Source organism: Scyliorhinus torazame, chromosome 2, assembly GCF_047496885.1.
Source record: "Scyliorhinus torazame isolate Kashiwa2021f chromosome 2, sScyTor2.1, whole genome shotgun sequence".
Classification (NCBI taxonomy): domain Eukaryota; kingdom Metazoa; phylum Chordata; class Chondrichthyes; order Carcharhiniformes; family Scyliorhinidae; genus Scyliorhinus; species Scyliorhinus torazame.
Window position 1 is genome coordinate 312,374,531 of NC_092708.1, and position 13,093 is coordinate 312,387,623.

The window sequence follows — 13,093 nt, forward strand, 5'->3', positions numbered from 1 at the left end:
AAAGGGGAGCTTCGGCATTGTTTGTATTTCCAAAGAGGACTATGGACAACAGTAACCTTCATAAAGCACTGCAGCCCCAATCTGTTTAATGTTCGTGCAAACCATGCCTAATATACCATACTAACATGAGACCTCTGTACCCCCCCAAGCCCAGGCGCAGTACTGATCCGAGCTGTTGACACAGGAGGTTCCATGATTCCGGCAGCATGGTGATATCCATGAGATCAGCTCGACAATGAGATGGAGGGCAGAATCCAGCATATCTCCGAATCCAGCATATCAGGAGCAGTGCAGCACGATGGCCGGCTGATGTCTTTGCACTCACCTCAAAGTCTCTTGTGAACTTAGGGCCACCTTGTGCATGCCACTCTTTATCAATCAGCTTTCTGACAGACGTAATTTCCCACTGCCGTGATGCAAGATTGGAAGGCCTGACGAGATTCTGGCAGGCAGCTGTTTTAATGAGCATTCATGAACTGCAGCTGAGTGCAAATGGCGTACACGCCACCAGCCGGCAGAAAAATCAACCCGCCATTGGGAGAGTTGGAAAGTGGCGCGTTTCTGACACTTTGGGTCCTGCTGAATTCTCTGTTACCGCCCACCACTTACGGGATGGGAAAATTCCACCCTCTGTCCTCTTCACAACTTAGTTTCTTACCTATCTCTGTGTCATCAACCAATTTAGCTACCATATATTTAGTCCCTTCATTCACATAATTGATATAGATTGTAAATTGTTGAAGTCCCAACACCGATCTCTGTGGCACTCCACCAGTGACAATTGGCCAACCCAAAAAAATGACCATTTATCCCCACTTTCTGCCTCCTGTTAGCTAACCAATCCTCTATCCAAACTAATAAGTGACCCTCTACAACATGAGCTCTTGTTTTGTGAAGTAACATTTGAGATGGCACCTTGTCGACTACCTTTTGGAAGCCCACCACATCTGCAGGTTCCCCTTTATCCATGTTGTTTGTTACTTCCTCAAAGAATTCTAACAGAATAATGAAATATGGTTTCACTTTTGCTGAACCATGGCCAGAATTTCACGCCTCCCCTGCCGACGTGTTTTTACGTGGGTGGACAGTGTAAAGTTGAACAAACGCGATTCCTTTGGGGTTCCCATCCGCTCCGAATATGCAGCAATTTTTATTTTATTATTACTTTATCAGAGTTACAAAGCCAGAGCTCAGAGTGTGGACAGAGGCAAACCCCTAATCCAGCTCCTTGCCTGTTCCAAAACCACTGAGACAAGCAAGGCAGAGGACTGAGGCCCTTAAGTGACAAATTAGTTGTCGCTTAAGGGCTGTTCCCATCTGCCGAGAGGATTGACCTTGCATGGAAGGAGTCCGAAAATCTTCGGCGTAGATTTTCGGCAGGAAGGTGTGGGGAAGGGGTCTCCATCAAAAGTGCCTTCTGAAGTTGGGTAAGATCTTGACCTCCTCCACTGCCATTCGCTCACCTGCCCCCCACCCCCCCCCCCCCCCCCCAACCTCAGCCTTTGCCTGAGACCCTGACTGCCCGCTTTGTGCGGTCCCCTCACTGCATCCCCCCCTCCCACCATCTTCGCTACTCCTCCCCGTCCTTGCTGCCTTGGTTTCCACGGCCGGATTTAGTCTCAGGTATCTCACGTAATTCCTCTTCAGGCCACTGCGGTTTTGTCACTGCAGGGACTGGAGAGAATCCATAGAATCCCTACAATGCAGAAAGAAGCCATTTGGCCCATCAGGGGCTAGATTCTCCCAAAATAGCGTCCCCATGCCAGCGTAAAAACGCAGGCGTTGCATTCCCGAGTTTCCTGATAAAAATATCAACCAATTCACTTACCTTCAGGGGGCTAGCAGGGACCCGGAGTGCCCCTGATCAGGCCCCCCCTGATCGGCCGCCCGCCCAAGGATCCATCCGGCCCAATCTCACCCCCGGCCGCTCATAAGGACCCCCTGGTACCAGATCTCCCCACTCCCCTCCAATGCGGCCGCGGGCTGAGTCCGCAGCCGCTACATGAGAGTCCCGACCGGCCATACCATGTTAGTTCCATGCCATCGAGAACTCGGCCGGCTGGGAGCGGAGGTTTGCTGAGCAGGCCTCTGGCAATGGCCCCCCAGCCGCATGGCGTAATTCGCGAACGCACGGATATTCGGGGCCCGGAGAATCGCCAGAGCGGCGCCAGGCCTGATTCCGTCGGGAAATTTGAGTCTCCTCCCCCGCGCCGAACGCCATTTCAGCGAGGGGCTGTGGAGAATCCAGCTCTGTGTCTGCACTAATCCTCCAAATGAGGATTAATCCTAGGCCCACTCCCCCGTCCTATCCGCATAGCCCATGCATTGATCATGTAATCCACCTGACCTGCACACCTTTGGAATATGGGATGCCGGATTGTATAATGATTTTCTAAATGTTTTGCTAAGACCTCCTTAATAATGGATTCCCTATGATAGACGTAAGGCTAACAGTCCTAAAGTCTCCAGCTTTCTGTCTCCCTCCTTTCTTGCAAGAGTGTTACATTAACGATTTTCCAATCCGCTGGGACCTTTCCAGAATCTTGGGAACTTTGGAAGATGATAACCAATTCATCCACGATCTCGGCAGCCACTTCCTTTCAGACCCGATGATTAAAGCCATCGTAAATATGTTGGAGGAAAAGGTGTGGCAGGAGCACAGAAGGAAGCCAGATTAATCAAATGCATCAAAAGTGAACAGGATGTACCAACCCGGGCATACTTTCCAAGACATCTCATGTGAGTTTTGTCTCTGGGGAGTTATGCTTCAATCCTGAAGTTTGAGAAGCGTCAGCTTCAGACATAATAGGTAAAATAGCCTTCCTCCATGCTGTAAATTTCTATGAACAAGCCTCGGTTTTTGCTACAGCCAAATCTCCAGCTATGATCTGAAATGCACATTGTGTCTGACTGTGATAGGTAATATCTGGTTAAATGATTTGCCGTGCACTGCTGTGTGAGGTAAATCACGGGCGAGATTCTCCACTCCCGCGCCGGTTGGGAGAATCGCCTGTGCCGCCAAAATTTCCCGGGACGCCGGTCCGACGCCCTCCCGCGATTTTCCCAAGCGGAGGGAACGGCCCGGTCGAGTTCCGCGGGCCGCAGGCCGGAGAATCGGCGGAGACACCCAAAATGGCGATTCTCCGGCACCCACGCTATTCTCAGGTGCGGAAGGGCCGAGCGGCCAGGCCAAAACGCCGGGTGCCCCCCGGCGCCGTCCACATCTGGGGCGAAATTCTCCGTTATCGGCGGAAAGTCCGCCGATCGGCGCAAAAAACGGCGCAAATCCGACTTGCGACACGTCGGAAAAATGGGTCGATAGTCTCCGGCCCGAAATGGGCTAGCAGCGACGTAACGGGATCCGCGCTTGCGCAGTGGTTCACGCCGTTCAGCGTCATACGCACTGCACGGCGTGACGGCTCATAAGGCCGCGCTGCTCCCCCCCACCCGACCGGAACACCCGACCGCAACACCCGACTGGATGGCTGGCCGTCGCTCAGCCCCGAGGTTCGAGTCACGTGATGTGGAGGCGCTCCTGGACGCGGTGGAGCAGAGGAGGGACGCCCTGTATCCCGGGCACGGCCGCAGAGTTGCCTCACGCCACATCCGGCGTCTGTGGAGGGAAGTGGCAGAGGCCGTCACCGCTGTGGCCCTGACACCATGGACAGGCACCCAGTGCCACAAGAAGGTGAACGACCTCGTCAGAGCAGGCAGGGTGAGCCTCCCGCATATCCCCCCCTCCCCATATCCCCCCTCCCCCATATCCCCCCTCCCCCATATCCCCCCCTCCCCCATATCCCCCCTCCCCCATATCCTCCCCTCCCCCATATCCCGCCCTCCCCCATATCCCCCCTCCCCCATATCCCTCATATCCCCCCCTCCCCATATCCCGCATATCCTCCCTCCCCATATCCCCCATATCCCCCTCCCCCATATCCCCCATATGCCCCCTCCCCCATATTCCCTCTCCCCCATATCCCCCCCATATCCCCCATATCCCGCCTCCCCCATATCCCCCATATCCACCTCCCAATATCCTCCCCATATCCCCCATATCCCCCCTCCCCATATCCCCCCTCCCCCATATCCCCCCTCCCCCATATCCCCCATATCCCCCCTCCCCCATATCCCCCATATCCCCCCTCCCCCATATCCCCCCTCCCCCATATCCCCCATATCCCCGCCTCCCCCAAATCCCCCCCTCCCCCATATCCCCCATCCCCCATATCCCCCATATCCCCCCATCCCCCATATCCCACCTCCCCCATATCCCCCCTCCCCCATATCCCCCATATCCCCCTCCCCCATATCCCCCCTCCCCCATATCCCCCATATCCCCCTCCCCATATCCCCATAACCCTCCCTCCCCCATATCCCCCATAACCCCCCTACCCCATATCCCCCCTCCCCATATCCCCCATATCCCGCCTCCCCCATATCCCACCTCCCCCATATCCCCCCTCCCCATATCCCCCATATACCCCCTCCCCCATAACCCCCTCCCCCATATCCCCCTCCCCATATCCCCCCTCCCCATATCCCCCATATCCCCCTCCCCCATTTCCCCCCTCCCCCATATCTAACCTCCCCATATCCCCCGTATCCCCCCCTCCCCCATATCCCCATATCACCCCCTCCCCCATATCCCCAGTATCCCCCCTTCCCATATACCCCCTCCCCATACCCCCCTCCCCCATATCCCCCCTCCCCCATATCCCCCCACCCCATATCCCCCATCCCCCATATACCCCCTCCCCCATATCCCCCCTCCCCCATATCCCCCTCCCCCATATCACCCCTCCCCATATCCCCCATATCCCCCCCTCCCCCATATCCCCCCTACCCCATATCCCCCCTCCCCATATCCCCCATATCCCCCCTCCCCCATATCCCCCCTCCCCCATATCCCCCCTCCCCCAAATCTCCCATATCCCCCCTTCCCCATATCCCCCCTCCCCATATCCCCTATATCCCCACTCCCCCATATCCCCCCTCCCCCATATCCCCCACTCCCCCATATCCCCCCTCCCCACATCCCCCATATCCCCCATATCCCCTCTCCCCCATATCCCCCCTCCCCATATCCCCCATATCCCCCTCCCCCATATCCCCCCATCCCCCATATCCCCCATATCCCCCCTCCCCCATATCCCCCATAACCCCCCTCCCCCATATCCCCCCTCCCCCATATCCCCCATATCCCCAAGTGAATCCAGCCCGAACCTTAACCTCTGCAATGCACGCGCAACCGATGGCGTGCATTCATATACCTGCCTAACACTGTTGCCCTTTCCCCCTGCCACCACCCCCACCCCCCCCCCCCCACAGGAGAAGCGCGCACACAACAATAGGGAGCATGTGAGGACTGGAGGAGGGCCCGCTGATGAGAGGCCACTGACCGTACACGAGGAAAGGGCCCTGGAACTGGCTGGCGGACCTGGAGGTTGCTGATGCAGAGGTCGGGGGCGTACTAGCGAGTGAGCCACCGACAGCCCGTCCCCATATCCCCCCTCCCCTATATCCCCCTTCCCCGTATCACCTGATCACTGCCTGATGTCTAACCATGCATGCTTCATTGTGTATCGCAGGACCAAACGTCCAGGCACCCATCCCCGCAGATGCAGACCGCCCGCAGGATGCCCCTCGGAGACCACAGGAGACGGAGAGACCCGCACCCTCCAGCATGCGACGCCCGCAGGATGCCCCTCGGAGACCACAGGAGACGGAGAGACCCGCACCCTCCAGCATGCGACGCCCGCAGGATGCCCCTCGGAGACCACAGGAGACGGAGAGACCCGCACCCTCCAGCATGCGACGCCGGCAGGATGCCCCTCGGAGACCACAGGAGACGGAGAGACCCGGACCCTCCAGCATGCGACGCCCGCAGGATGCCCCTCGGAGACCACGGGAGACGGAGAGACCCGGACCCTCCAGCATGCGACGCCCGCAGGATGCCCCTCGGAGACCACGGGAGACGGAGAGACCCGGACCCTCCAGCATGCGACGCCCGCAGGATGCCCCTCGGAGACCACGGGAGACGGAGAGACCAGGACCCTCCAGCATGCGACGCCCGCAGGATGCCCCTCGCACACCACGGGAGATGGAGAGACCTGGAGCAACAGGGAGACGACACCCCCGTCACGTGCGGGAGCGACCACCCAGCGACGAGGGGGGCAGCCACAGGCCCCCGTCACATCCGAGCCAGGACACCACTACCCAGGACACCACTACCCAGGACACCACTACCCAGGACACCACTACCCAGGACACCCCTACCCGGCCAGCACTACCCAGGAAGACAAAATACCGGACAGTGACTCAGAGTGGATGGGTGGAGACGAACCTCCACCCCAAAGTGCCATGGACTCAGAGTGGGACGAAGAGCACGACACAACGCCACTGGTGTCACCAACACCCTCCACCATCGCAGAAACACTCGCCACGGTTGGGCACTTTAGTGATGATGCGTCTGGTACACTCACTGGTGCGCACAACACAGCCGTCCCGGTACAGCAGGTGGAGGTAGGAGCAGCAGAGGGACCGGGCGGTCGGAGGGCTGCCCAGCCCAAACGAACATCTGCTGCCCAGATAGATCCTGGGTTCCTGCAGTTACCACACCCACACATAGATCCGATGCAACCACCGACCCGGAGACGAGCGAGGAGGGTGATGGGCGGCTTGCGGCGGCTGCGGTCGCAGGTGGATGAGTCCACCCGCGTCCAGGAGCTGGGAGTGGTGCCGGTCATGCGTGCCACCCAGGCTGACACCGCACGGGTGGCGTCCGTGGTGGAGGCAATGGGTGCGACGGTGTCAGACATGGGGAACGGTTTGCGAGGCCTGGGGCCTTCCGTGCTGGCGGCGTCTGTGGCCCAGGACATGGCTGCCCTCTCACAGGAGGCCATGAGCCAGTGCCAGCGCCAAGTGGCAGAGGCGCTCAACGCCATAGCCCAGTCTCTGCAGGCCATGGCCCAGTCTCAGCAGGCCATGGCCCAGTCTCTGCAGGCCATCGCTGAGGGCATCGGCGCCAGTGGCCATGTGCGAGCCGGAGCACAGACAGGGTTTGCCAACCCCCTGGGCTCCATGGCTGCAAACCTGCAGACCCCTGTCGATACCAGCACGGGCCTCCAGGACTGGCAGCGCCAGATGTCGGGGGGGCGTCGGATGGCCAGTCCGTTCGCATCCCCCACCCATGTAGAGGCCTGGGGGCCATCGGGCACCCCGAGGGAGGAGGAGGTGGTGTGGTCCGTCCCGGCTCCCTCTGTAGGGGAGGTCCCGGTACACCGCGACACCTCGGACTCCCCCCCTTCCGTCCCAGGTGCATCGGGTGGGCAACGGGCAGGACAGGCTGGCAGCTCGCCATCCCAGTCGCCCGGGCCGCAGCCTGGCCCATCTAGGCCAGGACGCCCCAGGAAACGGCCGCCAAAGGGATCCAGTGTCAGAGGGCAGGAATCACAGGAGTCCACCTCCAGTTCTGCTGTACCGTCTGGGGAACCACGTAGACGTAGTCAAATGGCCCGTAAGGCCAAACAATTAGACACTGAGTAAGTTGGCACGGGTGCAGGGCACAGATGAGTTTTAAGTGCTAGGGCACGTGCATGATCTCCTTTGGTTATTAAAGTCAATGTTACACCTACCGAAGCTGCCTTTGTGCTCTGTCCAAAGTGTGCGGGCGTGTCATGTACGTTGAGCGCAAGTGTGTGTGTGAGGGGTGGTCTTACCTCAGCCCCAGGTGAGTCTGCCCCCTTCCCCCTGGGCCGCCATCAACATCCCCCGGGCAGAGGACGGGACCGTGCACTGCAGTGTCACAGCCGCATGCAGGGATGGTCCGGGTGGATGGTGGTACTGTGGCCATGGGTCAGACATAGTCCAACGATGTAGAGGCAGGAGCTCATCGCAGGGCGGGTTGTCATCATCCTCCATGGCCTGCGATAGACACGCGTCCACCTGCAACTGTGTGAGCCCGGCCCGTTGTGCCGCAGGTGGATCGGCAATGGGGGGGGGGAGGGGGGTGGTGTGCATGCGGGTGGGGTGGGTGGGGTTTGGGAGGGGGGTGAGGGTGCTGGGTGGGTGGATGGGTGGGGGGTGTGGGTGGTCGGCTGTTGCCATGGTGTGCAGTCTGTTGCCATACTACCCGATTCCCACGCCCATCTAGTCAGTGAAGCGGGCGTCTATCAGTCTGTCCCGTGCCCGCTGGGCCAGCCGGTAACAGTGGACAGCCACCCGCCTGTGTCTACCATGTCTGCCCTGACCATTGCCCCCATCCCCCTCATCTGGGGAGGACTGGGCCTCTTCCTGCTGCTCCTCCACTCCGCCCTCCGCCTGCCCGGATGCACCGGTGCACCGATGTCTGCGATATGCCGGACAGGTGCCCACTCGGTGCCTGGAATGACCCCGTTGCATAAAAGTTCAGGGCCACCGTAACCTTGACAGTCACGGGGAGAGGGTGTCCCCCGCCAGTGCCACGCGGTGACAGGTGTGCCAGCAGGTGGCAGATGTGTGCCACGGTTTCCCGGCTCATCCGTAGTCTCCTCCTGCATTCCCGGTCCGTGAGGTCCTGGTATGACTGCCGGGGCCGGCACACACGGGGCGCCCTCGGGTGCCTCCGTTACCCTGGGGCCGCGACGTCCTCCTCCCCCTCCTCGTCCTGTCGGTCAGGTGTCCCTCCAGCCTGGGCGGCTGCCGCCTGCCCCTCTGCGGCAGCCTGCGCCGCCTCTCTGGCACGCTCCTCCTCCTCCTCCTCCTCCTGCTCCTCATCCAGGGCAACATAGACATGAGCGGCTGCCACCACGGCGGCCAACATCGCTGGATGATCTGAAAACATGACGGCCTGGTGGGGGCGAGGGGAACGACGACATGTCATCATTGCCCATATCCCCTCCTCCCCCCAGCCAGGTGGCATGGACCGCATGGGTCCAACTGTTGGAGGCTGGCACCTGGCCAGGTGGACCTACTCACTTGCCCTCCCATCCCCCTCCTCGGCACGGACCACCCCCCCCAACCTCCACCCCAGCACGGACCCCCCCCAACCCCCAACCTCCACCCCGGCACGGCACGGACCCCCCCAACCTCCACCCCGGCACGGCACGGACCCCCCCAACCTCCACCCCGGCACGGCACGGTCCCCCCCCAACCTCCACCCCAGCACGGACCCCCCCCCCAACCTCCATCCCAGCACGGCCCCCCCCCCCAACCCCCAACCTCCACCCCGGCACGGAACGGACCCCCCCCAACCTCCACCCCGGCACGGCACGGACCACCCCCCAACCTCCACCCCAGCACGGACCCCCCCCCAACCTCCACCTCAGCACGGACCCCCCCCAACCCCCAACCCCCAACCCCCACCCCGGCACGGCACGGACCCCCCCCAACCTCCACCCCAGCACGGACCCCCCCAACCTCCACCCCAGCACGGACCCCCCCCCCAACCTCCACCCCAGCACGGACCCCCCCCCAACCTCCACCCCGGCACGGCACGGACCTCCCCCCAACCTCCACCCCAGCACGGACCCCCCCCCAAACCCCCAACCTCCACCCCGGCACGGCACGGACCCCCCCCCAACCTCCACCCCAGCACGGACCCCCCCCCCCCAACCTCCACCCCAGCACGGACCCCCCCCCCCCAACCTCCACCCCAGCACGGACACCCCTCCAACCCCCAACCTCCACCCCAGCACGGACCCCCCCCCCCCCAACCTCCACCCCAGCATGGACCCCCCCCCAACCCCCAACCTCCACCCCGGCACGGACCCCCCCCCCAACCTCCACCCCGGCAGGGACCCCCTCCCGGCACTCCCCCGGAGCCCAGCCTACTCTAACCACCCCCACCCCCGCCGCACACACTCACACACAACCCGAGACACACCTCTCCTCACGCAATCAGACTGCGGCCACGCCATCGCCTGCCCAGAGCCAACCCCCCAGGCCGTCACTCACCTCCACGCTGGTCGGCGTGAGCCTGGAGCACTGGGTCACGCCGATGAAAAGGAGGTTTGATTCACGTCGACGTGAACGGTCATCACGTCGACGGGACTTCGGCCCATCCGGAAGGGAGAATATCGGCATGCCGAAAATCGGCTGCCTTGCGCAGACCCGTGCCATTCTCCGCGGCAGCGGCGCCATTAACGCCCCGCCGACTTTTCTCCCTTCGGAGACTTCGGCAACCGGCGGGGGCGGGATTCACGGTGGCCAACGGCCATTCTCCGACCCTCTGGGGGGTCGGAGAATGACGCCCCTGGTCACTGCCGTCGGGAACAGTGCGCGAACGCTGGGGGGGGACGGCCTTCGGGGGGGGGAGGTCGGATCCTGCACCGGGGGGTACCTCAAATGTGGGGTGGCCCGTGATCGGTGCCCACCGATCGTCGGGCCATCCTCTCTGAAGGAGGACCTCCTTCCTTCCGCGGCCCCGCAAGATCCGTCCGCCATCTTCTTGCGGGGCCAACTCTCGCATGTGCGGATGACGCCAGTTATGCGGCGCCGGCCACATCATCTATGCGGCACCGCCTTTATGCGGGCGACAAGGCCTGGCGCGTGTAGATGACGCGGCCCAGATCCTAGCCCATTGTCAGGGCCTGAATCGGTCGGGATCGGGGCTGTTTCGCACCGTCGTGAACCTCAACGGCATTCACGACCGTGTGGCCACTTCGGCGCTGTAGTGGAGAATCCCACCCCCCCATCTTTGATGTGCCACTTGAGGGGCCAAGGTCTGAGATGAAGCAGCTGCTGCAATCATAAGCCTCTTAGGATGGAAACTGCCCTACTCTCGATGCTTCCCCAGTTGTGGGCGGACAGTAGGTGAGCTAACTCTTTGTCATGGGCCCTTAGGTATCCTCGAATTGTACTGTTGAGGGATTCTGCAGCAGGCAGAAAGAGAGCTCCCCTGTGGTGCTGCCTTGAGGGAAAACAGCCCCATCAGTGCACGAGTCGTAGAACCAGGGTAATGCTCGGGGGACACAGGGTGGAATCCCACCACAGCAGGTGGTGGAATTTGAATTCAATAAAAATCTGGAAACATGAAACCATTGTCGGTTGTTGTAAAAACTGGTTCACTAACGTCCTCTGGGGAAGGAAATCTGTCATTCTTACCAAGTCTGGCCGACATGTGGATCCAGACCAACAGCACTATGGTGGACTCTTAACTGCCCTCTGAAAGCAAGATGCTCAATAAGTGATGGGCAACAAATGCTGGCCTTGCCAGCAACGCCCACATAAAACAAAATGGCTGTTCGTATTGCCAAAAGCATAAAGATATGAGAGGTACAATCAAGTATCTTTTGCAGTCAAGTCCAAACTCACTTGAGATATTTAAGATGTGGAGATGCCGGCGTTGGACTGGGGTGAGCACAGTAAGAAGTCTTACAACACCAGGTTAAAGTCCAACAGGTTTGTTTCGATGTCACTAGCTTTCAGAGCACTGCTCCTTCCTCAGGTGAATGAAGAGGTACGTTCCAGAAACATATATATAGACAGATTCAAAGATGCCAGACAATACTTGGAATGCAAGCATTAGCAGGTGATTAAATCTTTACAGATTCAGAGATGGGGTAACCCCAGGTTAAAGAGGTGTGAATTGTGTCAAGCCAGGACAGTTGGTAGGATTTCGCAGGCCAGATGGTGGGGGGTGAATGTAATGCGACATGAATCCCAGGTCCCGGTTGAGGCCGCACTCATGTGTGCGGAACTTGGCTATAAGCTTCTGCTCGGCAATTCTGCGTTGTCGTGCGTCCTGAAGGCCGCCTTGGAGAACGCTTACCCGGAGATCAGAGGCTGAATGCTCTTGACTGCTGAAGTGTTCCCCGACTGGAAGGGAACATTCCTGCCTGGTGATTGTTGTGCGATGTCCGTTCATTCGTTGTCGCAGCGTCTGCATGGTCTCGCCAATGTACCACGCTTCGGGACATCCTTTCCTGCAGCGTATGAGGTAGACAACGTTGGTCGAGTCGCACGAGTATGTACCGTGTACCTGGTGGGTGGTGTTCTCACGTGTAATGGTGGTATCTATGTCAATGATCTGGCACGTCTTGCAGAGATTGCCATGGCAGGGTTGTGTGGTGTCGTGGTCACTGTTCTGAAGGCTGGGTAGTTTGCTGCAAACAATGGTTTGTTTGAGGTTGCGTGGTTGTTTGAAGGCAAGTAGTGGGGGTGTGGGGATGACCTTGGCAAAATGTTCATCTTCATCGATGACGTGTTGAAGGCTGTGAAGAAGATGTCATAGTTTCTCCGTTCCGGGAAAGTACTGGACGACGAAGGGTATTCTGTCCGTTGTGTCCCATGTTTGTCTTCTGAGGAGGTCGGTGCGGTGTTTTGCTGTGGCGCGTTGGAACTGTCGATCGATGAGTCGAGCGCCATATCCCGTTCGTACAAGGGCATCTTTCAACGTCTGTAGATGTCTGTTACGCTCCTCCTCGTCGGAGCAGATCCTGTGTATACGGAGAGCTTGTCCATAGGGGATGGCTTCTTTAATGTGTTTAGGGTGGAAGCTGAAGAAGTGGAGCATCATGAGGTTATCCGTGGGTTTGCGGTAAAGCGAAGTGCTGAGGTGACCGTCCTTGATGGAGACGAGTGTGTCCAAGAATGCAACTGATTTTGGAGAGTAGTCCATGGTGGTTGGATGGAACTTATTGATGTCATCGTGTAGTTGTTTCAGTGATTCTTCGCCGTGGGTCCAAAGGAAAAAAATGTAATCGATGTATCTGGTATATAACGTCGGTTGAAGGTCCTGTGCGGTGAGTAGGTCTTGTTCAAACTTGTGCATGAAGATGTTAGCGTATTGGGGTGCGAATTTGGTCCCCATGGCTGTTCCGTGCGTCTGGATGAAGAATTTGTTGTCGAAGGTGAAGACGTTGTGATCCAGAATGAAGCGGATGAGTTGCAGAATTGCGTCTGGAAATTGGCAGTTGTCGGTGTTGAGTACTGAGGCTGTTGCAGCAATGCCGTCATCATGGGGGATGCTGGTGTAGAGTGCCGAGACGTCCATTGTCATGAGGAATGTTCCTGGTTCAACTGGTCCATGGGTGCTGAGTTTCTGTAGGAAGTCCGTCGTGTCGCGACAGAAGCTGGGTGTACCTTGTACGATGGGTTCCAAGATGCCCTCGAT